The 27,356-nt window shown below is 43.0% G+C and overlaps 1 protein-coding gene across 4 annotated transcripts in view; it reads left to right on the forward strand.

The window, feature by feature from the left end:
- Window positions 1-27,356, forward strand: part of LOC129868336 (delta-sarcoglycan-like) — a 297,860-nt gene that overhangs the window by 157,297 nt on the left and 113,207 nt on the right. Inside the window, exons 1-2 of one of the 4 annotated variants that reach the window (XM_055942226.1) lie at window positions 4,726-6,355; window positions 7,534-7,618. The exons of 1 other annotated variant lie outside the window; for it this stretch is intronic. The gene's annotated coding sequence lies outside the window, so the exon portion shown is untranslated. Of the gene's footprint in view, window positions 1-4,725; window positions 6,356-7,533; window positions 7,619-15,322; window positions 15,680-27,356 lie in introns of those variants that run through there. 2 more of the 4 variants (XM_055942228.1, XM_055942224.1) reach the window with 2 other exon arrangements.

Here is a 27,356-nt window from a genome sequence, read left to right on the forward strand (position 1 = left end):
TATGTTTTGTTAGAAAAATATGCATATTTCAGGTATAAATCATAGTTTACATTGTAGATTACATCATAGATTGCTTATTATTATTTTTTAAATCTATGTTTTGCATGTATTCATGTTTTTATGTTTAAGCTTTCTAAAAGCTTTAGCCCAATTGTTGTTTGCCTCCATTTTTTCAATCTAGCTTAACATTCCTTGCATCACCCGACCACACTACTGGACATTAATCGAGATAAGACAAAACTAGAGCCCAAAGTACTTTTTGGAATTTGGTGTCAAAAAGCAGAGCATCTCTTTATTGCAGACAGACCTCTCCCCATCTTTACAACCATGGAATCTATATGTTTGGACCATGACAGTTTACAATGTAAGGTAACGCCAAGTAATTTAGTCTCAACTTGTTCAACAGCCACACCATTCGTTACCAGATTCAGCGGTCAGAGGTCTAGAACTTAGGGAATGATTTGTACCAAATACAATGCTCTTAGTTTTAGAGATGTTCAGGACTGGCCAGCCATTCCAAAACAGACTGCAACTCTTTGTTAAGGGTTTCAGTGACTTCATTAGCTGTGGTTGCTGATGCGTATATGATTGAATCATCAGCATACATGGACACACATGCTTTGTGTAATGCCAGTGGCATGTCATAGGAAAAAAATAGAAAGGAGTAGAGGGCCTAGAGAGCTGCCCACATTTGACATTAGAGAAGCTTCCATTAAAGAAAACCCTTTGAGTTCTATTAGATAGATAGCTCTGGATCCATGATATGGCAGAGGTTGAAAAGCCATAACACATACGTTTTTTAACAATAGGTCATGGTCAATAATATCAAAGGCTGCACGGAAATCTAACAGTACAGCTCACACAATCTTCTTATTATCAATTTATGTCAACCAATCAACAGTCATTTGTGTCAGTGCAGTACATGTTGAGTGCCCTTCTCTATAAGCATGCTGGAAGTCTGTTGTTAATTTGTTTACAGAGAAATTGCATTGTATTCGGTCAAACACAATTCTTTCCAACAGTTTACTAAGAGCTGGCAGCAAGTTTATACAGTGGGGCAAAAAAGTATTTAGTCAGCCACCAATTGTGCAAGTTCTCCCACTTAAAAAGATGAGAGAGGCCTGTAATGTTCATCATAGGTACACTTCAACTATGACAGACAAAATGAGATTTTTTTCTCTCCAGAAAATCACATTGTAGGATTTTTAATGAATTTATGTGGAAAATAAGTATTTGGTCAATAACAAAAGTTTATCTCAATACTTTGTTATATACCCTTTGTTGGCAATGACAGAGGTCAAACGTTTTCTGTAAGTCTTCACAAGGTTTTCACACACTGTTGCTGGTATTTTGACCCATTCCTCCATGCAGATCTCCTCTAGAGCAGTGATGTTTTGGGGCTGTTGCTGGGCAACACGGACTTTCAACTCCCTCCAAAGATTTTCTATGGGGTTGAGATCTGGAGACTGGCTAGGCCACTCCAGGACCTTAAAATGCTTCTTACGAAGCCACTCCTTCGTTGCCCGGGCGGTGTGTTTGGGATCATTGTCATGCTGAAAGATCCAGCCACGTTTCATCTTCAATGCCCTTGCTGATGGTAGGCTTTGTTACTTTGGTCCCAGCTCTCTGCAGGTCATTCACTAAGTCCCCCCGTGTGGTTCTGGGATTTTTGCTCACCGTTCTTGTGATCATTTTGAACCCACGGGGTGAGATCTTGCGTGGAGCCCCAGATCGAGGGAGATTATCAGTGGTCTTGTATGTCTTCCATTTCCTAATAATTGCTCCCACAGTTGATTTCTTCAAGCCAAGCTGCTTACCTATTGCAGATTCAGTCTTCCCAGCCTGGTGCAGGTCTACAATTTTGTTTCTGGTGTCCTTTGACAGCTATTTGGTCTTGGCCATAGTGGAGTTTGGAGTGTGACTGTTTGAGGTTGTGGACAGGTGTCTTTTATACTGATAACAAGTTCAAACAGGTGCCATTAATACAGGTAACGAGTGGAGGACAGAGGAGCCTCTTAAAGAAGAAGTTACAGGTCTGTGAGAGCCAGAAATCTTGCTTGTTTGTAGGTGACCAAATACTTATTTTCCACCATAATTTGAAAATCAATTCATTAAAAATCCTACAATGTGATTTTCAGGAATTTTTTTTCTCATTTTGTCTGTCATAGTTGAAGTGTACTTATGATGAAAATTACAGGCCTCTCTCATCTTTTAAAGTGGGAGAACTTGCACAATTGGTGGCTGACTAAATACTTTTTTGCCCCACTGTAGGTCTGCTGTTAGAACCAGTAAAGGCCGCTTTACCACTCTTACTTTGGCAAATATTTTCCTCTAGGCTCAGATTTAAGATTTGACAGATAGGAGTGGCTATAGAGTCAGCTACCATCCACAGTAGCTTTCCATCTAAGTTGTCAATGACAGGAGGTTTATCTTTTTTGACAATCATTTTTCCACCTCTCCCACATTAACTTTGCAAAATTCAAACTTGCAATGCGTTTCCTTCATTATTATTTTTTTATACATGAAAAGTTGTTCGTTGTTGGCATTTCTTCCTAAATTTGCCCACTTTGCCAATTAAGTAATCATTTAAATAAATGGCAACATCAATGGTTTTGTGATGAATAAGCCATCTGATTCGATAAAATATAGAGTTGAATTTGTCTTTCTGCCCATAATTGAATTTAAAGTACTCCAAAAAAGTTTTTTCCCCCATGATTCTTTAAATCATTGATCTTGGATTTTTATTAATATAGTGTCTTATTTTTTGTTGTTGAGTTTAGTCACATAATTTCTCAATTTGCTGTAAGTCAGTCAGTCAGCCAGTCAGATGTGCAGCCAGATTTATTAGCAACTCCTTTTGCTCCATATCTTCAACCACACAGTTTTTCAATTCCTCATCAGTCCATGGAGCTTGAACAGTTCTAACAGTCAGATTCTTACATTTTAACTGGTGCATGTTTATCAATAATTGGAAGAAGCAATGTCATAGATTCATCAAGTCCAGCGTCTGGATACTCCTTATTCATTACATCAGACCAACAAATATGTTTAACATCATCCACATAAGAGTCACAGCTAAATCTTTTGTATGATTTCTTATACACTATTTTAGACCCAGCTTTTGGAACTTTGGCAGTCCTGGATATTGCCATAATATTGTGATCACTGCATCCAATGTGTACGGATACAGCTTTAGAACAAAGTTCTACAGTATTAGTAAAATGTGATCGATACATGTGGATAATCTTGTCCCTGTAGTGTTTGTAAACACCCTGGTAGGCTGATTAATAACCTGAACCAGATTACAAGCACTGGCTGCAGTGAGTAGCTTCCTCTTGAGAGGACAGCTTGATGAAAACCTGTCAATATTCAGGTCCACAGGAAAGTGGACCTCTCTGTTTACATCCCATACACTATCAAGCATTTCACGCATATTATTTAGATACTGACTGTTAGCACTTTGTGGCCTATAGTGACACCCTTGCCATTCACCTTCACACCCTTGGGTCAGACTACACTCAATCATGGGACCTACTCAAGAAAGGAGTCTTCAGTAGAGACTTAAAGGTTGAGACCGAGTCTGCGTCTCTCACATGGATGAGCAGACCATTCCATAAAAATGTAGCTCTATAGGAGAAAGCCCTGCCTCCAGCTGTTTCCTTGGAAACTGTAGGAACAATAAGGAGGGCTGCATCTTGTGACCGAAGCGTACGTGTAGGTTTGTATGGCAGGACCAAATCAGCGCCATAGGTAGGATCAAGTCCATATAATGCTTTGTAAGTTATCAGTAAAACCTTGAAATCAGCCATAGCCTTAACAGGAAGAAAAAAAAGAAACAAAAGGAGGCTAGCTGAGGTAATATGATCTTTTTTATTATTCTAATGAAGATTCTAGCAGCCGTATTTAGCACTAGATTAAGTTTATTTGGTGCATTATCCGGGTAGCTGGAGAGTACATCATTGCAGTAGTCCAGCTAGGTCCTTCACAGTTTTATTTGAGATGACTGTACAACCATCGAGATTCATTGTCAGATCTGACAGCAGATGTCTTTGTTTCTTGGGACCTAGAACTAGCTTCTTTGTTTTGTCTGAGTTTAAAAGTAAAAAATGTGCAGCCCTTCATTACGAGGTATTGGTCTTTGTGGTTGAATTAATTTTTTTAATTCACTGCTTGACTGCGGGACATTACAGATAATTGTATACAGTATGTGGGGTACTGAGATGACGTAGACACTCCAAAATAATCACACTATTATTGCAGACATAATCCATGCAACTTATTATGTGACTTCTTAAGCAAAATTTTACTTAAAATAAATTAAAAAACATAATTCCACTTTCACATTATGGGGTATTGTGTGTAGGCCAGTGACAAAATAAATCTACATTTAATCCATTTTAAATTCAGGCTGTAACACAGCATAATGTGGAAAAAGTCAAGGGGGTGTGAACACTTTCTGAAGGCACTGTAGCATGCAAAGGTCATCACCGGTCTGTGGAGATCTTCACAATTGCTGTAATAGTCTGTGCAGAATCTCAAATAGCATTGTTCACTTGCACCATGTACTTTTAGGGCTCCTGAGTGGCACAGCGGTCTAAGGCACTGCATCTCAGTGATAGAGGTATCACTACAGGCCCTGGTTTGATTCTAGGCTGTATCACAACCGGTCGTGATTGGGTGTCCCATAGGGCGGTGCCCAGTTGGCCCAGCGTCGTCCGGGATAGAGTTTAGGACATAATTGTAAATAAGAATTTGTTATTAACTGACTTGTCTCGTTAATTTTTTTTTTTTTTAAATGATGTAATATTCACTGCAAATCCAGGTAATTTGGTTCTGCTATTGGATAAAGTACAGTGATAACACATTAATCTGTTGTTTAAATAAACAAAATATCTGACATTCTTTTTCCATTTTAAATTGGTTGTGCATTTAGATTGTTGAAACCATAGTGATAACAATTTAACTAACTTTTGCCCTCTCTTTGAGAGGGTGAATATTGGTTGTAATCTCATTGATTAACGTCTCAACCAAATATTACCCAATAATCCACGTTGGAATGATGTGGTGTGCCCACTGTGTTAAAGCAATTTTGATTGCTGTTTATCTCCTCACCATATCCTTAAGACACATCAAAAAATAGTTTGTTCTTAACTGACTTGCCTAGTTAAATAAAGGTTAAATAAAAAATAATAATAAAAACCCTCTCAACCTTTTACTTGAAGGTTGTTGGTAGAATATGTGATTGTTTTTGTAGACCTGGACAGAACCTTGTTGTTTGACCTGAGCTCTTCACAAACACGGCATCACTGTGTGACCCCTCTCACACTCTCTCACCCCACTGGGTTGAAGTGTGCTTTCACAACTCTAAAGTGCTTTTTGCTTGATTGTCCTTGCACTCTGTGTAGAGAGCCACTCGACAAGGTTCTGCTGCTGTAGCACAACTTCTCCACTTTTCTCTCTCTATAATAGGCATAATATCAGTGGGCATAGTGTAGTGTTTACATCCCATCCTCAAGACCTCCTCATCTGGCAATATTTATGTCCTGGTTCCTCTGTATAATTACCTATAGGAAGAGCATGATGGTGCAGAGGTTGATTTCACACGGCCAGGTTGTCAGGCTCTCTCTCTCAACGCCAAGCAGCTTTTAATGCCAAAGATGCTATTTACTCACGGATCAATAAGGCCTGTCAAACATCATGTTCCAGGGGTCCTTCAGATGTCAGTGAGTGTGTGTGCGCGTGTGTGTATGTGCACGTGTTCATGCGTGGGTTCCTGTCTGCGTGTGTTCTTGTCTGTATGTGTTTCTGTCTGCGAGTGTTCCTGTGTGCATGGGTGTTATGTATGTGTGTGTGTGTGTGTGTGCCTCCGCAGTACTCGGCTGCAATCCGTCTAACACCAGCAACAATCAAATCTGCACAAAAGAACACTCCCTTTCTGACTCACTGAACAGTTAAACAATTGTAACAGTGCCAAGGAACGTTTAACGCTGTCTTCACAAAACAGCAACTAGAACGTTTTTCATGCCCTTTTCCTTTCTATTCTCCTCCACTGGAGTGTTAGCTCCTCGGAGCGCTGCTGTCTCAGGCTGCCAAAGCCATCATCTACATCATTCCCTGCTCCAACAGAACACAATTAGTACATTTCTATGGAAAACGCGAAGACATAATGGGAGCAATATGTTGTTTTTTTCCCTCTCTGCTGGCTGTGGGGAGAGAGTGAAACATGAAGGCACAGGCCTGGAATGACAGATGCTAATTCCATTAGCGACTCCTGAGGAGCACTTTGGGGAGTCCTCCGCTGGATTGAAAGAAGGTCATGAGGTGTAGAAGACCTATCTGAGTAAGAACACGGAGGGTGAGTTCTAGACCGACTAGGTGAAACGCATGTCCAGTTGGCCCTCCCACGCATGCTGCCTGCCTCACCTGGGACCACTTTAGAGATACCAGTTTTTTTTATAGTCAAAAGACTACAGTAGCCACAAGGCTCTTGACAATCAAAGAAACCATTACTGCAGTTGTGTAACATAGGAGTCAACCTATTTCCCTAGTGTCAAAATGAATAAACATTTATATTATGTAATAAAGTTTGTTTTAATTTCTACTTCAAATGGAGCACACTTTGTCAATAGCATGTATTAAATTACATGAAATAATGTCTCACTAGAGCTTGGCAATATGGACAAAATTCCATATTGCTATAAATTGACACATTTTGGGGGGATAATGATAAATCAGTGATAAATTATGCTTATTAATACTTTTGGGGGAGGTGCTAGAGGTGGGCAATATGGACAAAATAAATTTAACTATTTTGCTCAGTAACAACAAAGACAACAACAAAACATTTTTTATCGACAGATACTTTTATATAAGTGGGAGGGCTATAGACAATTTTATTCCAGTGCCAAGTAAGACAACTGAGATGGTAGACTATGAATGAACAAGTAAGCTATTTAAAGTAACACACCCAGGAAATGCATGATTGAAATTTTGATGTGCAACTTGTCAAAATAGGATCCAGAATTTGCTCTTCAGAGAATTTGCCGACTCTTTTGTGCATATTGGCCTATAAGGCTATACTATTCACCACCTGATGAAGTGGGAACTAGATTGCTAACTCTAAATGTGATATTGTTGCTAGATAGCCATGTAGGCAAATTGATTAAGCTGTCAATAAATATCAGCTAATGTCCTACAAAAACTTTCCAGCGCTAAGCCTAAGTTACTTGATGTACTTTATGAACCTTCACTGCAAATGGCTCACTCTGCTCGGCTCCTCTACAGGAGCGCATCAAAACCATACTAACTACAGCCTACTGTACACCTCCATCACACCTACAGCGTCATTGCATTTTGGTATACAAAAAGTACATTCATTTCCTAAGGAAAGCTGCATTTGCCTTGCAGCATTGCGTTGCAAAGGAAGTTGCAGTACGTTCTGTGTAGTGCATATGTTGGATTTATAAACTGTATGCGTAGACGGCTTGACAGAAATGTTAGCAGAAATGAATGTAGAACTTTTGTTGCACACAGATCCAGATGATGCTGCATACCATTTCTCGTGTGATCGAGGAGCTACTCCGGTTGTAAAGTGGTGCCATGACCTCATTATTAAGAGGTGAGAAATACATTATATATGCCTACTCGAAGAAAGCTGTGACACTTCTCCCTGTAACTAGAACAACAGTAGTACTTTGAAAACTGTATTTTCCCATAATTGTATTTTGAGTAACGGTCATATGCTTGTGCTTCTCAGAATGCATCTCTCCCACCTCCATCCACACAGTCCAGAGAGTGCACACAGTCTGGAGTGGGAGTGAGAGTCGGCAGCTGACAGGCAGATACTTTCATAGCAGGAATCAACATAATGCATAAGCTACTACTGTTGAGTCAGGCTATTACAGTGTTGACCAAATAATGGTTTTACAACACTCTATAGGAACTGTGTGTAGCAAAATCACAGAAAATTACAGATATAAGCAAAATGCTTCGGTAAGAGGAAGGCAGTGTCGGTGTCGTTCATTTTCAGCTTATTATACCAGTTATATGACTCACCCACATAAATTTACCTGGATGCACATGTATTAGCTTAGAAGTTTTTTTTATTGTTTGGGCTAGTGGCTTCTAACACCTGAGCACATGGTACTTGGTAAAAGCCTGCAATAGAGACCTCGCATGTAATAATTAATATAACTCAGTGTTCATTGAGCAGCTTTGCTGCATGCGCTAGGCAGTGGAGACCAACTTCAGGGCTGCACAATTTGCGGCAGACGCAGGCGGTGACTCTACTTCCGCCTACGGCGTCATTTTCCCCTGACCGCTGGGACACTTAGCTATGAACCCAGCGTGAACCGGCAGAGTTCGCCCATTGGTTGTTTGCATCACCTCACCTTAGCTGAGGAACTACCTAAACACTGTGAAGCAGGATGTGACGTCCCTCTGGTGTTACCTCTCCATGTCAAAGTTTCCAATATAAAATATCTAGAATCAGCTTCAGCTTAGCCATTCATGACTTAACCATTGTTAAAGTAAAACACAAAACTGACCTTAGTATCTGGCAGCAACGCCATAGGACTGTTGTTACTGCTCTGGGTAGGTCTTGTTAGTATGCACTGATTTAGGATCAGTGGACCCTCCCCCAAATCCAAACTTTCACCACTGTGACAAAATATCTACCAAGCTGACATTAGATCAGTGTCTTGGGGGAACTTAATCCTACTCTGGTTACTGGAGTGAAGAGGAAGCGCAGTATCATTTATGTCTAATAACACTGCTATCCTGGCAGGCCACTATGATTATTCACCCTGCCCCATCTCTATGTAATTCCTCTCTCTCACAGTCTCCCATCCATTGAAACACCAGGTGGACCCAGCAATAGTTCCAAAGCACACTAGTACTAAATCCTCATCAATTGCCTTACACATCCATCCGTCCAAACAAAGTGAGCAATAGTTTGATTATAGCAGCAGAAATATGTTTGTATTTTTTATGACAATGTTGGGAAGACCTGCCTGAGAGGTAACATATGATTTATTTTAATTTGCCTACAGTGGGTGTCAAAGCTGTGCAGTCTGAAAGTGTTGCAAATGAAACACAGCTCAAATGGGTGATGAGACGCTAGGAGAATAGCGCCGACTTTAAAAATGTACCAGACATCTATTCAAAACTTTCTATTCTGGACACAAAACATAATTGATTTGCTGATAATGCCCAAGAAGCATATTTTCAGCACTGTGTTGTTATCTCTTATTGTGTGTTATTATATTGTGGAACCGGTGCGGTAGTTGCTCTAAAAGGTACACTTGTTCTCAAACAGGGATAATGTAAACTCCGTTATCACCATTTACCGAGTGTTTCTGCATAGACTGCACATTTAAAAGCAAGGGCTAATGTGTCACATTAAAATTGCATGTGGTAAAATTTCACCTTTTCCTGGCACCACAAAATGGGCATAGAAGTTAGAAAGAATGACAGTGCAGGACTCCTCTTACATGCTTTGCATAGGCTGCCGTAAGTGACAGACTCAATGATTGTCAGTGATTCCGCACTTTCTCAGTTATTTCAATGCCTCCACTTTCAGTGATGTAAAAATGCTTGTATCCTGTGAAAGAGCAGTAGAGTTAAAAGAGAACAGGGAAAATATCTCACCGTTTAAGAAGTGTCAGGCTGTAAAGAAGTGATTCCAACTATATCTAAGTTTCATAGACTAAGTTGCTATGTAGGACTTTTCCCAGCAAGTCTTTTGCGTCAAGTGAGTGTGCTGTCATGTTTAATAAAAACACTAACTTACCGTGACACATTCCTATGAATACCCAATTGTGAGTACTTACTTTGTTACTTCTTGTAGCTGCATCCTCCCACAATTCTCTTGAAAAAGCTTACAGGTATTTTGCTCAATCTAACAATTCTCAATTTACATCAACAACATAGCTCAGTCAGTAGGAAGCATCTCATCCATTTATATGCAGATGATACAGTCTTATACTCAGCTGGCCCCTCCCTGGAATTTGTGCTAAACGCTCTACAACAAAGCTTTCTTAGTGTCCAACAAGCTTCCTCTGCCCTTAACCTTGTTCTGAACACCTCCAAAACAAAGGTCATGGGGTTTGGTAAGAAGAATGCCCCTCTCCCCACAGGTGTGATTACTACTAATAAAATGAGCCCTTAATTGATAATTTCCAAATCTAAGTGGAGTAATGGTAGAAGGTCACCACGAAAATAGCTCCAGGTGAGAAGTGGTCAAGTTGCGAGAGTCTGTCTATCAGAACCTGATCTATTTGCAGGACCACTCAAAAGAGGTGACTTTCAATCCCCAGCAATTACTCCAGTAAATGAATCAAACGCTGTGAGTGATCATAACCAACAGCAGAGCCAAAGGGCCTGCAGGACAAGTGTTGAAGAAACCTAGGTAGTTAGCTTAGCTGGCTAGCCCAGATGTTTAACTAGCTAGTTTAGCTATAAACAGGAAGATTGGTTGGAATGTGATACTAGTCTGTCACTTGATTCCAATAGTCAGCTAATCAAATCAAATCAAATGTTATGTCACATGCGCCGAATACAACAAGTGTAGACCTTACAGTGAAATGCTTACTTACAAGCCCTTAATCAACAATGCTTTAAGAAGTTTTAAGAAAAAAAAGTGTTAAGTAAAAAATGTAATATAGAAAATGAAAGCAAACAAATAATTAAACACCCCCTGTACCAGAACGGGTACCCCCTCTACTGGTACAGGGGGTACCAGTACAAAGTCAATGTGTAGGGGCACCGGTTAGTCAAGGTAATTGAGGTAATATGAACATGTAGGTAGAGTTAAAGTGACTATGCATAGATTATAAACAGAGAGAAGCAGCAGCATAAAAATGGGGTCTAGGTAGCCATTTGATTAGCTGTTCAGGAGTCTTATGGCTTGGGGGTAGAAGCTGTTAAGAAACGTTTTGGACCTAGACTTGGCGCTATGGTGCCGCTTGCCGTGCGGTAGCAGAGAGAACTGTCTATAACTAGGGTGGCTGGAGTCTTTGACAATTTTTAGGGCCTTTCTCTGGTCCTGGATGGCAGGAAGCTTGGCCCCAGGAGGCCGAGCAGATGCCATACCAGGCGGTGATGCAACCAGTCAGGATGATCTCAATGGTGCAGCTGTAGAACCTTTTGAGGATCTGAGGACCCATGCCAAATCTTTTCAGTCTCCTGAGAGGGAATAGGCTTTGTTGTGCCCTCTTCACTACTGTCCTAGTGTGTTTGGACCATGACCTTTTTTTGAGGATGTGGACACCAAGGACCTTGAAGCTCTCAACTGTTCCACTACTGCCCGTCAATGAGAATGGGGACGTGCTCGGCCCTCCTTTTCCTGTAGTCCACAATCATCTCCTTTATCTTGGTCACATTGAGGGAGAGGTTGTTGTCCTGGCACCACACGGCCAGGTCTCTGACCTCCTCCTTATAGTCTGTCTCATCGTTGTCGGTGATCAGGCCTACCACTGTTGTGTCATTGGCAAACTTGATGATGGTGTTGGAATCGTGCCTGGCCATCCAGTCATGCGTGAACAGGGAATACAGGAGGCTACTGAGCACAGACCACTGAGGGGCCCCTGTGTTGAGGATCAGCATGACGGATGTGTTGATCCCTATCCTCACCACCTGGGGGCGGCCCGTCAGGAAGTCCAGGATTCAGTTGCAGAGGGAGGTGTTTATTCCCAGTGTCCTTAGCTTAGTGATGAGCTTTGAGGGCACTATGGTCTTGAACGCTGAGCTGTAGTCCATGAATAGCGTTCTCACATAGGTGTTCCTTTTGTCCAGGTAGAAAAAGGCAGTGTTGAGTGCAATAGAGATTGCATCATCTGTGGATCTGTTGGGGCAGTATGCAAATTGGAGTGGGTCTAGGATTTCTTGGATAATGGTGATGATGTGAGCCATGACCAGCCTTTCAAAGCACTTCATGGCTACAGACGTGAGTGCTATGGGTCGGTAGTCATTTAGGCAGGTTACCTTAGTGTTCTTGGGCACAGGGACTATCGTGGTCTAATTGAAACATGTTGGTATTACAGACTCTGTAATGTCAGTGAAGACACTTGCAAGTTGGTCAGCACATGCTCGGAGTACACGTCTTGGTAATCCATCTGGCCCTGCGGCCTTGTGAATTTTGACCTGTTTCAAGGTCTTACTCACATCGGCTACGGAGGGTGTGATCACACAGTCATCCGGAACAGCTGGTGTTCTCATGCATGTTTCAGTGTTACTTGTCTCGAAGCAAGCATAGAAGTCATTTTTCAAATCAAATCAAAATGTATTAGTCACATACACATGGTTAGCATATGTTAATGCGATTGTAGCGAATTGCTTTTGCTTCTAGTTCCGACAGTGCAGTATTATCTAACAAGGAATCTAACAATTCACCAACAACTACCTAATACACACAAATGTAAATGGATGGAATAAGAACATGTAGATATAAAAATATGGATGAGCGGTGGCCGAGCGGCATAGGCAAGGTGCAATAGATGATATAAGGTACAGTATGTACATACGAGATGAGTAATGTAAGATATGTTAACATTATTAAAGTGGCATTATAAAGTGACTAGTGATCCATTTATTAAAGTGGCCAGTGATATGTAAGCAGCAGCCTCTCTGAGTTAGTGATATTTAGCAGTCTGATGGCCTTGAGATAGAAGCTGTTTTTCAGTCTCTCGGTCCTAGCTTTGATGCACCTGTACTGAACTCGCCTTCTGGATGGTAGCGGGGTCAACAGAAAGTGGCTCGGGTGGTTGTTGTCCTTGATTATCTTTTTGGCCTTCCTGAGACATCGGGTGCTGTAGGTGTCTTGGAGGGCAGGTAGTTTACCCCCGGTGATGCATTGTGCAGACCGCACCACCCTCTGGAGAGCCTTGCGGTTGAGGGCGGTGCAGTTGCCGTACCAGGCGGGGATACAGCCCGACAGGATGCTCTCGATTATGCATCTGTAAAAGTTTGTCAAGGTTTTAGGTGACAAGCCAAATTTCTTCAGCCTCCTAAGGTTGAAGAGGCGCTATTGCGCCTTCTTCACCACACTGTTTGTGTGGTTGGACCATTTCAGTTTGTCTGTGATGTGTACCCCGAGGAACTAAACACTGTCCACCTTCTCCACTACTGTCCCTTCAATGTGGGTGGGAGGGTGCTCTGCTGTTTCCTGAAGTCCACGATTATCTCCTTTTTTTCGCTCGTCTGGTAGGTTTGTGTCATTGGGCAACTCACGGCTGTGCTTCCCTTTGTAGTCTGTAATTGTTTGCAATGAGCAAACGAGCATCGGAGCTGGTGTAGTACGATTCAATCTTAGTCCTGTATTGAAGCTTTGCCTGTTTGATGGTCCGTCGGAGGGTATAGCGGGATTTCTTAAAAGCTTCCAGGCTAGAGTCCTTGAAAGTGGCAGCTCTACCCTTTAGCTCAGTGCGGATGTTGCCTGTAATCCATGGCTTCTGATTGGGGTATGTACGTACGGTCACTGTGGGGACGATGTCATCAATGCACTTATTGATGAAGCCAGTGACTGATGTGGTGTACTCCTCAATACCATCGGAAGAATCCCGGAACATATTCCAGTCTGTGCTAGAAAAACAGTCCTATAGCTTAGCATCTGCTTCATCTGACCACTTTCTTATTGACCGAGTCACTGGTGCTTCCTGCTTTAGTTTTTGCTTGTATTAGGTAGAACACATTTGAGTTTCCCTGCATTAAACTCCCCGGCCACTAGGAGCGCCGCCTCTGCATGAGCATTTTCCAGTTTGCTTCTTGTAGTATACAGCTCATTGTAGTGCACTCGGTCTTAGTTCACTTAGTTAATCTTTTGACATGTTCTGTTCATGTAATACAGTATCTCTATGTTCAGACAATTATCTATCCTTTCAATATTGTTATGACGTGACCCATAATACCATCTTTGATGACTTGTGAAATCTTACTCATAATGGTGTTGCAAATAATCAGGGAATTAAGGGCCTATATTTCAGAAGTAGAGCAGGTGTTTGGAAAGGGGAGAGAGCAGTGCATGTTGTTGGTGGAAGAATGAATTGTCGTATATTTATTCATGATGACATCTGTGTCACAATCCATATTTTCCAAGGCTGCTTGTGTTTAGACCAGCTCTAAATCCTGTCGATGGAATATCACTCTAATTGGTAGTTTTCAAACCCATATCAAAATAAAAAATGAGCCCTGGAAGGATTCACTGTCAATTCTACCTTAGATATTCATATAACAGGTTGGGGAATTGTCTCAGAGGTGAGATTCACACAACAACACAACAAAGCCAGGAGTAAGCCAAAGCTTTAACCTTTCTGAAATTCACCAATGCTCTTGTTTTGATGTTCTATCTCTCCAACATAAAAAATGGTTCCAAAAGGGTTCTTTGACTGTCCCCATGGGATAACCCTTTTTGGTTCCAGGTAGAACCCTTTTTGGTTCCATTTAACCCAAATGGGTACTACCTGGAACCAAAAAGGGTTATTCAAAGGGTTCTTCTATTGGGACAGCAGAAGAACCCTTTTAGGTTCTAGATGGGACCTTTTTTTCAAAGATTGTTTTCCCCTTCACAGCTTCTTCTTGGAATCTTTAAACATTTCTTTAAAACAGCAATGATAACTCCCCAGATGTACTGTATTAAAACTGTAGGCTACATCGCCATATGCAAGTCGAGAAGCTCAGGAGCATTGTGTCTCGTGCTACAGGCTTATTAGGGATTTCCCTTTATCGATAAAAAATCATGAACCCAAGCAGCTGAAGCTCCACACCACCACCAACAACAACACCATGCATTCCCTGGTGTCTGTGGGCTGTCTTCACTGACCACTTATTAAGATGCTGGATGGGCCGTGCCTGTTAAACAATGATTACTATTATTCATCAGCTCTGACCACGCTGTGGCTGGGAGGGGGAGTAAAAGAAAGTGCTGTGTAGGAGAACCTTTGTGGTTATTTCCTCCCTTGCTGGACGGACTGGCAGGCCACAGCATATTAAGTGGAGGAGGGGAATTTTTTTTTCCTTCTCTTTTTACAGTCCTTCTTTCCTTTCAGAGATATCCCCCCCCCATACCCCCTCCCACCCTCCAAAAGACACACACACACACACACACACACACACACACACACACACACACACACACACACACACACACACACACACACACACACACACACACACACACACACACACACACACACACACACACACACACACACACACACACACACACACACACACACAGCCCTGCCTGTAACTTCCCACATGTGTCTGGGTTTCTAAATCTGGCTGGTGACCAGAAGGCTGTAACTCAGCACTAGAAGCCAGTGTGGTGCAGAATCTCCAGTCCCCACCAGTAGCACAGCAGAGCGGAGTAGAGTAGCCTCCAACTTAACCTAACATAGCAGGCGTAAAAAGATCCTCCAATGAGATGGCTGGAATAACAGAGTGCGCGTAGTGTACAGGAAATACCTCACGACTTGGGCAGGGACTTGGCTGGGGAGTGTGTTATTGGAAAAGCTGACAAGGGGGCTGCCTGGAGTCTGTCAGAGGAGGCCTCATGCAACTTTTTAAGAGGAGCTCAATCTCCTTTTATCTGCCTGACACTCCCTGACTTAGTGAGAGCTCACTGAGAGCCCTGAGAGAGAAAGAGAGAGAGAGATAGGAGAAGGAGAGAAAGACAGAGGGAGAGGTAAGTTTAGTTTTCGCTCAGTTCCTGTCCTTTGTTTTAGGGGGACATTTAGGTTTCCTATTCATAACTGTTGACTGGTGGGAGGGGGAGTATGCATGGAGAAGCCTGTTCTTTACTTAAAACACTATTGCATCATTGTTCTGAAGAAACTAAACACATTTTGCCTTTATCTTTTGAAAATAGTATTTTTAGTTTAGTCTCAGTAGCTCTCTGTTTTTGCTTTAGGTTTTTCCCGTTCACAAAAGTATATTTTAGAACCGCTGTTTACGGAGACCTCTGGACTGAGGCTGGAAATGAATGTGTTGCCAGGAGAAGTTACGAAGGTGGAAAGCCACAACTATTTAATAAAAATGAATTGCAAAAAAAGATTTCCAAGGGAGTTGATCTGTAACCCTCGCGGCTGCTAGTGAGTGAACGCTGGGGCTGACCGGCCCACTTCCCCATATCAGTCCTGTCGGCATCACATTTGGTTTCAATTACTTTGCCCCTCTGGGATACGTGTTGCTATAAATAAGTAACAACGCACTTGCTGTGGAAAGAGTTCAGACAGCAGCAGCCTTACTGTTCTAGGGGCCTACTGAGAGGGGCGACGTACTTTATTTTGACTAGTTTCAGCAGGGTAGGAGGGGGTTATGGCTACTGGTATGTCTATGTATAGCCTATGTGTATTGGCAGGGTTAGGAGGGGTGGTCTTTGGCAAGACTCTTCCCAAAATAGTGTTATGAACAACAGCTGCTGTGTGTCCATGGGGACAGTACTAAACCCTGATATAGCAGTAAGGATCCAAGCAGGTGTTGAGTGTTTATTCGCATTGTTGATATTTCCTGTGACCTCATGAGTCATAAGCAGAGCGGCCGGTGTTAGGAATCCAAGAGGAGGCAGGATATGTAGATATTTTCTCAGAGAGAGAAAAACACAGTCAACTGAGATGACAGAGATGGGGACATTACTGTTATTCATTCTGTATAAAGCCACTGAATAAAATCACCCACATATTCCTACTGGACACACTCACACAATATATCACTCACTTTCTCTTTGACCATCCATACACATGTGAACACCTATTTTTGGCTCTCACATGTACAGTACTGTCATGTATTGTATGTTCTGTATGTACATTCACACATGCACAGTATTTCCTTAATGCACAGTCTCAGCTGTGCATTGCAAACTCTATTGTGCATTTTACTGTGACTTCCTGCATTTCTCTGAGCACACAAGCCAAATAGAAGGTGTCCATTCCTCTGCATCAGATGTGAATGGAAGGCCTGTGAGATTCAACAGCTCCTTTCCAGTCTGCCCCAGAGACGGAGTTTACTGAAAATGTCTGAGTTTTTCTCACAAGGATCTATGCCAAGGCTCAGTATATAACACAGACACACTTCAAAGGGAGAGCTCCTTCTCATCTGCTTAAAATCTAGCTCGACTGTGCAGTGATGTTTTCTATGCTCACTGGAAACCAGAGTGCGAGAGAGAGAGATGAGAAAAGAGAGAGAAAGAGAAAAGAGAAAAGAGAGAGGGAAAAGTGAGAGAGAGGAGAGAGGGAGAGATGCAGAGTAATGCTGAGTGATAATGTGCGGATTAGGCTTTTTAATAGGAGCCAATTGATCAGTGGTGTAGTGCTATTTTTATTTTAGGTTAGGGAGCAAAAATGTCTTTAAAAATTGTACCAACAGATGTAGCCAATTGAATAGCCGAGCATTATAGCTTATTATCACGGCTCAGGCTGAGACCCAGATGCAGACACAGGAGGCAGATAGTACGAGTCTCAGAGTTTATTACAGTACAAGGGGCAGGCAATCGGTAGGTCAAGGCAGTAATAGAGTCGTAATCCAAATCAGAGTCAGGCAGGTGCAGGATCATGGACAGGCAGAAAGGTCAAAACTGGAAGTTTAGGAAAAGCAAAAACTAAAGCACAGGACAACACAGTAACACGCTGGTAGGACTAGACGGGACAAAACGAACTGGCAACAGGCAAGCAGAAAACGCAGGTATAAATACACAAGGTAATGGCAGACACCTGGTGGGGGTTGGAGACAATCACTAGACAGGTGAAACAGATCAAGGTGTGACACCTGGCGTCCTACCCTGGGACATACCTGGTTGACCGGGGTGTAGACGGTGGAAGTTCACAACGAGGGCTCGGACCAGGATATTAATGGTGGGGACCCAACTCCGGGCCATAACCCTCCCAGTCAACCAGGTACTGGAATCCACTGCCTGGAAACAGGACATAAAGGGCTGTGAGATAGGGGTTTAATTCTAGATATATGGAAAGTGGGATGTACATAGAGCGTGCGAGACAACAGAAGGCCAGCTGCAGAGGTATCTGGAGATGGTCTTGAGAAGAACAGCCCCGGCTGTCTTCCAGGTATTACGACAGCGAAAGACGAACATCTGGGCAGAAGGTGTGCTGACCTCTTCCTCTTGTTCTGGTAAGAGTGGGGGCTGATATCCCAAGGAACACCCAAAAGGCAAGAGACCAGTACCAGAACAGGGTGTTGCAGGCATATTCCACCCACACGAGTTGCTGGCTCCAGGTGGTGCGATTGGTGGAGACGAGGCAACAAACAGTCATCTCCAGGTACTGATTGGTTCGCTCCGACTGGCTGCTAGACTGGGGATGAAAACTAGAGGACAGGCTGGCCGATGACCCAATGAGGGTGCAGAACACCTTTCAGAACCGGGATGAGAACTGAGGACCGCGATTGGACCATGTCGACCGGAAGTCCATGGATCCGGAAGACGTGCTGCACCATGAGCTGGGCCGTCTCCTTAGCTGAGGGCAACTTAGGAAGGGGCATAAAATGGGTGGCTTTGAAAAACCTATCCACTGCCGTAAGGATGGTGGTGTTGCCATCTGAAGCAGGGAGACCCGTGACAAATTCCAAGGATATATGGAACCATGGGTGGTGAGGAACAGGGAGTGGTTGAAGGAGCCTTGCAGGTTCTTATGGTCCATCCACACCAAGAATAGATGTTGTGCCCCTTCTAACCAGTGCCTCCACTCCTCCAACGTCATCTTAAGATGATGGGAAAGGAAGGCTCAGGAATGCAGCTTCTGGTCCTGGGCAGAATGCTGGGACAGGACAGCCCCCCCCCCCCCCAGAATGCTGGGACAGGACAGCCCCCCCCCCCCCCCCCCCCTTGACGTCCGAGGCGTCTAACCTCATCCACGAACTGACGGAACGGGTCCGCATGGGTTCAGATGGGAGCTGTAGAGAATCTCTGCTTGAGGTCTCAGAACGCCTGGCCAGCTGCTGGAGACCATATGAACGGAACATTGGGAGAGGTGAGTGCAGAGAGGGGGGAAGCAAGGGTACTGTAATCCCGGACGAAACAATAGTAGAAATGAGCAAACCCAGGAAACGTTGCAGCTGCTCTCTGGATGTGGGTTGAGGTCAATCCCCCACCGCTCTCACCTTGCCAGGTTCCTTCTGAATATTCCCTGCGGTGATGACATATCCTAAGAAGGAGATGGTGGAGCGATGGAATTCACATTTCTCCTCCTTCTCGAAAAGCTGGTTCTCCAGGAAAGGCTGGAGGATCTGTCAGACATGGAGGATGTGCTCTTAAACTGACTGGGAATAAATGCGGATTTCATCGAGGTAGACAAACATAAATCGGTTCATCATGTCACGGAGCACATCATTGACCAGGGTCTGGAACACTGTGGGAGCGTTGGTCAGTCAGAATTGCATCAACAGGTACTCGTAGTGCCCGCTAGCCGTGTAAAAGGCTGTCTTCCACTTGTCTCCTTCCCTTATCCGAACCAGATGGTGGGCGTTCCGAAGGTTCCACTTGGAGAAGATGACCGCCCCCTGGAGAGGCTCGAAAGCCGAGGAGGTGAGTGATAGCGGGTAACGTTTTTTTAATCGTAATGTCATTAAGACCCGGTAGTCGATACATGGATTCAGGGTCTTGTTCTTCTTCTCCACAAAGAAGAACCCTACGCCGGCGGGGGAGGCAGATAGACGCATAATCCCTGCAGCGAGAGAGTCCTCAATTTACCCTTCCATCACTTTGGTCTCCAGACCCGACAAGGAATAAAGTCGCCCCGAGGTGGTGCAGTAACCAGGAGAAGGTTGATAGCACAGTCGTAGGGCAGAGGAAGAGATGTGGCGCAAACCTCCTGTAAGTCCTGGTACTCCGTGGGAACGGTGGAGAGATCCGAAGCTTTACCCAAGCGTTTCTGCAGCCTGGAGGAGTTATTGTCTGCGCCGACTGCAGACAATGTGCATAGCAAAATGGACTCCAACCCATGATGGAAACCGTAGCTCCATCGATAAGGGGGTTATGCCTCTGGAGCCATGAAAACCCCAAAACTATGGGTACATGAGGAGACTCCAGGAGCAGAAACTGCATAGCCTCACAGTGGTTGCCTGACATTCGCAGGTTGAGTGACTCTGCCAATAGAGCGCCCATCCAGCACTATGACGTCCATCTGGATGGAAAGAGGTTGAGTGGAGATACCCAGCTCTGACACCAGGGTAGTGTACATAAAGCTCTCGTCGGCGCTAGAGTCAATACGCACTCAGATGGACTGGTCTCCCCACAACAGGGTAGCATAGAGGGAGTTACGAGTAGTGAGAGATTGGAAACTCACCAGTGTACTCGTAACAACTGATGAGCCAGGTCTTTTAATGGCAGGTAGATAACAAATGTCCCGTAGCGCAACAAAACAGACATCTCTTGGTGGAAACAATCCAGCCCTGCCCAGTTGAATAGGCTTCAGAGGAGGTGAGTCGACAGCTCATTGTGATTTCCGAGGGAAGTCAAGTGATACATCTTTCTGGATGGTCAAGGCTATGAGGTATTCGAGGTTCATGGGCAGCTCTCGGGCTGTGAGCTCATTTTTATTCACCTGTGATAATCCATGAAGGAACGTATCGAACTGGGCTTCTGGGTTCCAGGCACTCTCAGCCGCCAACATTCGTAAATCTACCGCTCAGTCTGCCACACTACGGGAGTCTTGATGCAGTTGGAGAAGCTTACAGTAGTTTTTCCTGTAAAAGTTGTGTCATTCTGCAGCACACCTTGCGAGCTGCTGCAGAATTCCATGGCACGTTATTTAATTGTCAGCCATTAACTTCTACTTGGTACTCATCCCGGATCCGGGAGCATCCTCATCAGTAAAAAAGCTGACTAGCATAGCCTAGCATAGCGCCACAAGTAAATACTAGCATATAAATATCATGAAATCACAAGTCCAAGACACCAAATGAAAGATACACATCTTGTGAATCCAGCCATCATTTCCGATTTTTTAAATGTTTTACAGCGAAAACATAATATGTATTTCTATTAGCTAACCACAATAGCAAAAGACTCAATCGCATATTTTCACAATTTTTTTACCGCATAGGTAGCTATCACAAATTCGACCAAAATAAAGATATAATTAGTCACTAACCAAGAAACAACTTCATCAGATGACAGTCTTATAACATGGTGTACAATAAATCTAAGTTTTGTTCTAAAAATGTGCATATTTCAGGTATAAATCATAGTTTTACATTGCAGCTACAATCACAAATATCACCAAAGCAGCTAGAATAACTACAGAGAGCAACGTGAAATACCTAAATACTCATCATAAAACATTCATGAAAAATACATGGTGTACAGCAAATGAAAGACAAACATCTTGTGAATCCAGACAATATTTCAGATTTTTTAAGTGTTTTACAGCGAAAACACAATATAGCATTATAATAGCTTACTACAATAGCCAACCACACAACCGCATTTATTCACCGCAAAGGTAGCGATCGCAAAAAAACAGCAAAAGATATAAAATTATTCACTAACCTTGACAAACTTCATCAGATGACAGTCCTATAACATCGTGTTACACAATACATATATGTTTTGTTCGAAAATGTGCATATTTAGCGGTACAAATCGTGGTTTTACAATGTGAATACGTAGTCAAAATGCACAAAATTGTCCGGAGAAATCTTGGACAGTCACCTAATCTAATCAAATAACTCATTATAAACTTTACTAAAAAATACATGTTGTACAGCAAATGAAAGATACACTAGTTCTTAATGCAACCGCTGTGTTAGATTTTTAAAAATAACTTTAGTATGACATACACCTTACGTTATAGCGAGACAGCGCCCAAAATAAGGGCGGAAAATATGACTAAACATTTTCAACAGAAATACGAAATTACATCATAAATTGTTCTTACTTTTTGCTGAGCTTCCATCAGAATCTTGTACAAGGAGTCCTTTGTCCAGAATAATCGTTGTTTGGTTGTAGAATGTCCTCTTCTCCTGTCGAATTAGCAACCAAAGCTAGCCATGTGGCGCAAACGTGCCCAACTTCACATAACGCAAAGAAAAGAAAATTCCGAAACTCGCAATAAACGTTCAATAAACTGATATAACTCGGTTTAAAATAACTACTTTATGATATTTTTATCACATATATCAAATTAAATTAGAGCCGGAGATATCTAATGTCTATACCGAAAGCTTTTCAGAACGCAATCTGGGGTTCCTTCTCGTGCCTTCCAAGACAATGAAAATTCCAGACACGTCATTCCAAAAGCTCTTGTTCGGCCTCAGATCAAGCTAGACACCCCATTCCACCTCTCACTGCCTGTTGACATCTAGTGGAAGGCGTATGCAGTGCATGTAGATCCATAGATTTCAGGCAAATTAATAGGAAGGCCCTGGAACAGAGCCTCGATTTCAGATTTTTCACTTCCTGACAGGAAGTTTGCTGCAAAATGAGTTCTGTTTTACTCACAGATATAATTCAAACGGTTTTAGAAACTAGAGAGTGTTTTCCATCCAATAGTAATAATAATATGCATATTGTCCGAGCAAGAATTGAGTACGAGGCAGTTTAATTTGGGCACGACTTTTTACAAAGTGAAAATAGCGCCCCCCTATTGACAAAAGGTTTTAATGCTAGTTAGTGCTAGTTTGACCACTAGAAGGCATCTTTGAGAAGCATTTGACAGTCTTCAATATTGGCTGTAGTAGAGAATTGAAAACCTTTTTTTGTAAGAACATAGTATATGGGATTGAGATATGTAGCTTAATTAATTTAATTAATATTATGGTGTTTCTATTCCAAGAAAAACGAAACCCTCAGGGTTTACGACATGAAAATATGGCGTTGTACAAAGTGACCGGTCGGGAGCAGGCTACAATACTAAGAGCAAATAATCCTAACATTTCCACACCTTAATTGTAGTCTAACTAGATTGTAGATTTAGTAAAAATAAAAAATCTCATTGATTTATCAAGACCAGTCCCCATGCTTGTCTCAGAGCAGCGCGAAACGGTGCTAAAATAGTTGACCACACGCGGGTAGGCTATTGCTTCTAACTTCAATATGCTTTTAATGCCACAATGTCACAAATAATTTAACACACACAATTCTTAAAACTCTAATGCTTTAAATATTTAATAACTTCTCCATTCCAAATTCATATTCATTACATAAATAAGCCCACGTGCACCTTGATATTGGGGGTGAACCATGCGGCCCATGCCTAACCGGGAAAAGGGGTGCACCATGCGGCCCATGCCTAACGGGGAAAGAGAGTGTGCCATGCGGCCATGGCTAACCGGAAAAGGGAGGATGGAGCTGGTCGGGCGCAACCCAGGCGAAATGGAGATGAGGGGTCAACATACGTCGGCTAAAGCGATTTAATTCACGAATGCATTTGAACGTTTTTAGTATTGTGATAGTGAGGAGAAAAATTCCTCTCAAGAGAATTAACCTTACAGTTACACCAACTGGTAGGCTAATCACACAATTGTACAAAATGGTAAGAGAAATGGTGAGGAAAGTTACCCCTCTACATACACATTTCTTTACCGGATTCTCAAAATGAAAATACTGGCAGATCAATAAAATGCCCTTGTACAGTAGTAGATCTAATTAAATTTATAGGATTCTAAATTCATATCTAAGGGGATTTTATACAATTAAAATGCAGGGTTAATAAAAAAATAACTGTTTTAAAATGTATATGTATCTCAGAGCAGCGCGAAACGGTGCTGAAATAGTTGACCACGCATGGGTAGGCTATAGATTACTCCAAGATGGCGTAGCAGTGTAGAAGTCTTTGTCCTGTCGTGTCCCGTGTCCCTTGTATATATATTTTTACATCTTTTTCTTCGCATATCTTTTAAAAATATTTTCTTAAACCTCAACTTCTAAATACTCTCCTGCAACCCGCCTCACCCAATGTGGCGTGGATTTTTTCTAAAGTATTTCTATTTACTTCTGATCTGGAATCCATCTACTGAAGATAGCCAGCTAACTGCCTACCAGCTATCAGTTAGCAAACCATTGCTAGCGGTCATCAGCTAACCTTTAGCTCGGAAAGCTCTCGCTTGTTCGAACAACGTGACTAAAACCAGAGCATTACGGACCTATTTCTCTCCATATCCCCGGATTCCTACCGCAAACTCTGAACATTTTCATCTGGATCTTCGCAACTAGCTAACCACAATCCCGGGTGACCACTCCTGGCTAGCGTTTCCATCCCGGAGCAAGCACCAATTAGCCTGAAGCTAGCCCGGCTAGGGCTCCTGTGCTACCACTGAAGCCCACTCCTGGGCTACAATATCCAGACCCCTTTACTGCCGGTACGGAGCACGGAACCCCGCCGAACCTCTACGACTGGAATACCGACATAATCTGCCCGAGGACTCCAACAGGCCCCTCAGGCGTGACGCCCGCTGAAGGCCCATTCTGCTAACCTACTAGGCCTGCTAGCTACCTAGAGCTACCTGGAACCCTACTAATTCCACGACTGGTCTATCGACGTCACCGCACGAAGAGGCAAAAACATACTTCCCCCCCATCGCGACGTCCCCCAAAGGCTAACTTGCCTGCCCCGGTCTGCTAACTGCTAGCTTATCTTGCAGCTAGCGCAGCCAGGAAGCTAGCACCAGTTAGCAAACACAATTCTACAATTCACAACCTCTCTTTCGCCATCGCCATCCGGCTTGGATTCTCTGTCGACACGACCACGTCTGGTCTGCAGACGTGCCCTCAACCGGTGCCCTCAACCGGCCTCCGTCTGAGCAGACCCCCTCCGTCTGAGCAGACCACCCCCCAGGCTACTAACTTTAAACGTGTGCTAGCTTAGTGGAGGCCTCACTGCTCCATCTACGGCTGCCCCCTGGACACTATGATCACTTGGCTACATAGCTGATGCCTGCTTGACTGTCCATTAATTCACGGTACTCCATTCTGTTTATTTGTGTTTTATCTGTCGGCTCTGTGCTTTAACTCAGGATCTGTGTGTAGTTAATCCGACCCTCTCTGCCTAGTCGTCGCCATTTTTACCTTCTGTTGCTGTGTTAGCTGACTAGCTGCTGTTATCTCACCTGTTGTTTTAGCTAGCTCTCCCAATCAAGACCTGCAATCACTTTATGCCTTATTGTATGTCTCTCTCAAATATCAATATGCCTTGCATACTGTTGTTCAGGCTAGTTATCATTGTTTTGGTTTGCAATGGACCCCGTAGTTCCACTCTCCGTACCTCTGATACCTCCTTTGTCCCACCCCCCACACATGCGGTGACCTCACCCATTGAGACCAGCATGTCCAGAGATACAACCTCTCTTATCATCACCCAGTGCCTGGGCTTGCCTCCGCTGTACCCGTGCCCCACCATACCCTGGTCTGCACATTATGCCCAGAATCTATTCTACCATGCCCATAAATCTGCTCCTTTTATTCCTTGTCCCCAACGCTCTAGGCGACCAGTTTTGATAGCCTTTAGCCGCACCCTCATCCTACTACTCCTCTGTTCCTCGGGTGATGTGGAGGTAAACCCAGGCCCTGCATGTCCCCAGTCACCCTCATTTGTTGACTTCTGTGATCGAAAAAGCCTTGGCCTCATGCATGTCAACATCAGAAGCCTCCTCCCTAAGTTTGCCTTACTCACCGCTTTAGCACACTCTGCCAACCCTGATGTGTTTGCCGTGTCCGAATCCTGGCTTAGGAAGGCCACCAAAAACTCTGAGATTTCCATACCCAACTATAACACTTTCCGTCAAGATAGAACTGCCAAAGGGGGAGGAGTTGCAATCTACTGCAGAGATAGCCTGCAAAGTTCTATCATACTTTCCAGGTCTATGCCCAAACAGTTCGAACTTCTAATTTTAAAAATTAATCTCTCCAGAAATAAGTCTCTCACTGTTGCCGCCTGCTACCGACCCCCCTCAGCTCCCAGCTGTGCCCTGGACACCATCTGTGAATTGATCGCTCCCCATCTAGCTTCAGAGTTTGTTCTGTCAGGTGACCTAAACTGGGATATGCTTAAAACCTGTTGAGGATGGGGGCGCTGTTGTCACTATTTATGCTAATCGTGTAATTTTTGAAACGGCTTCCCACAAAATTCTTGATCGTACAATATGCATATTATTATTAATATTGGATAGAAAACAATCTATAGTTTCTATAGGAGTTGAAATTTTGTCTCTAAGTGGAACAGAAGTCATTCTACAGCAATTTCCCTGACATGGAGTCAGATTTCAGAAATTTTGGCCCCTGATCTGGAGTCAGTTAAAAGGTCACAGTTATTGCTATGAGTATACGGACACTGCTTACGTCTTCCCCTGGATGCCTTTACGTGATGACGATTTGAATGGGGTCGATTGCGCGTTCACAGGCACTACAAATTAAAAAACCCTGAGGCTAGTCACTCTTTTGGAGCTGCGTCATGTGCCTAGAGGACACCGACCCGCACCTGTTCCAAGCATTAGTGGAGGGAGTAATATTACTCTGGTCATGTTTCTACTCGTTATGGGAGTTAACCTGTCTAGGATCAGCGTGGCGCTAGCGGCACACCCCCCCCCCCCCCCCCACTGAAAAACCAGTGCCGCGAAATTCAAAAAAAATATTTTTTTAAAATATTTAACTTTCACACATTAAAGTCCAATACAGCTAATGAAAGACACAGATCTTGTGAATCCAGTCAACATTTCCGATTTTTAAAATGTTTTACAGGGAAGACACAATATGTAAAGATGTACATCTATTACCTAAAAACACATTAGCATAATCCACCATCTTTTATTTGTCCACCAACACCAGTAGCCATCACCAATTCGGCTAAACTAAGATATTTATAGCCCCTAACCAACAAAAAAACTCATTAGATGACAGTCTGATAACATATTTATGGTATGGGATAGGTTTTGTTAGAAAAAAGTGCATATTTCAGGTAGATGGCATAGTTTACAATTGCACCCACCATCACAAATGGACTAGAATAATTACAATGAGCAACGTGTTTACCTAACTACTAATCATCAAACATTTCGTAAAAATACACAGCATACACGAATCGAAAGACACAGATCCTGTGAATACAGACAATATTTCAGATTTTCTAAGTGTCTTACAGCGAAAACACAATAAATCGTTATATTAGCTTAGCACATAGCAATTAGCAGCCCAGCATTGATTCTAGCCAAAGTGAGCGATAAAAGTCAACATCGCCAAAAGATATTAATTTTTTCACTAACCTTCTCAGAATTCTTCCGATGACACTCCTGTAACATCACATTACAACATGCATATACAGTTTGATCGAAAATGTTTATATTTAGCCACCAAAATCATGGTTAGACAATGTGAAATGTAGACAAGCTGGTAAAGAAAAAGTCCTTGCGCCACTTAGACA

Source organism: Salvelinus fontinalis, chromosome 13 (genome assembly GCF_029448725.1).
Source record: "Salvelinus fontinalis isolate EN_2023a chromosome 13, ASM2944872v1, whole genome shotgun sequence".
NCBI classification, from domain to species: Eukaryota; Metazoa; Chordata; class Actinopteri; order Salmoniformes; family Salmonidae; genus Salvelinus; species Salvelinus fontinalis.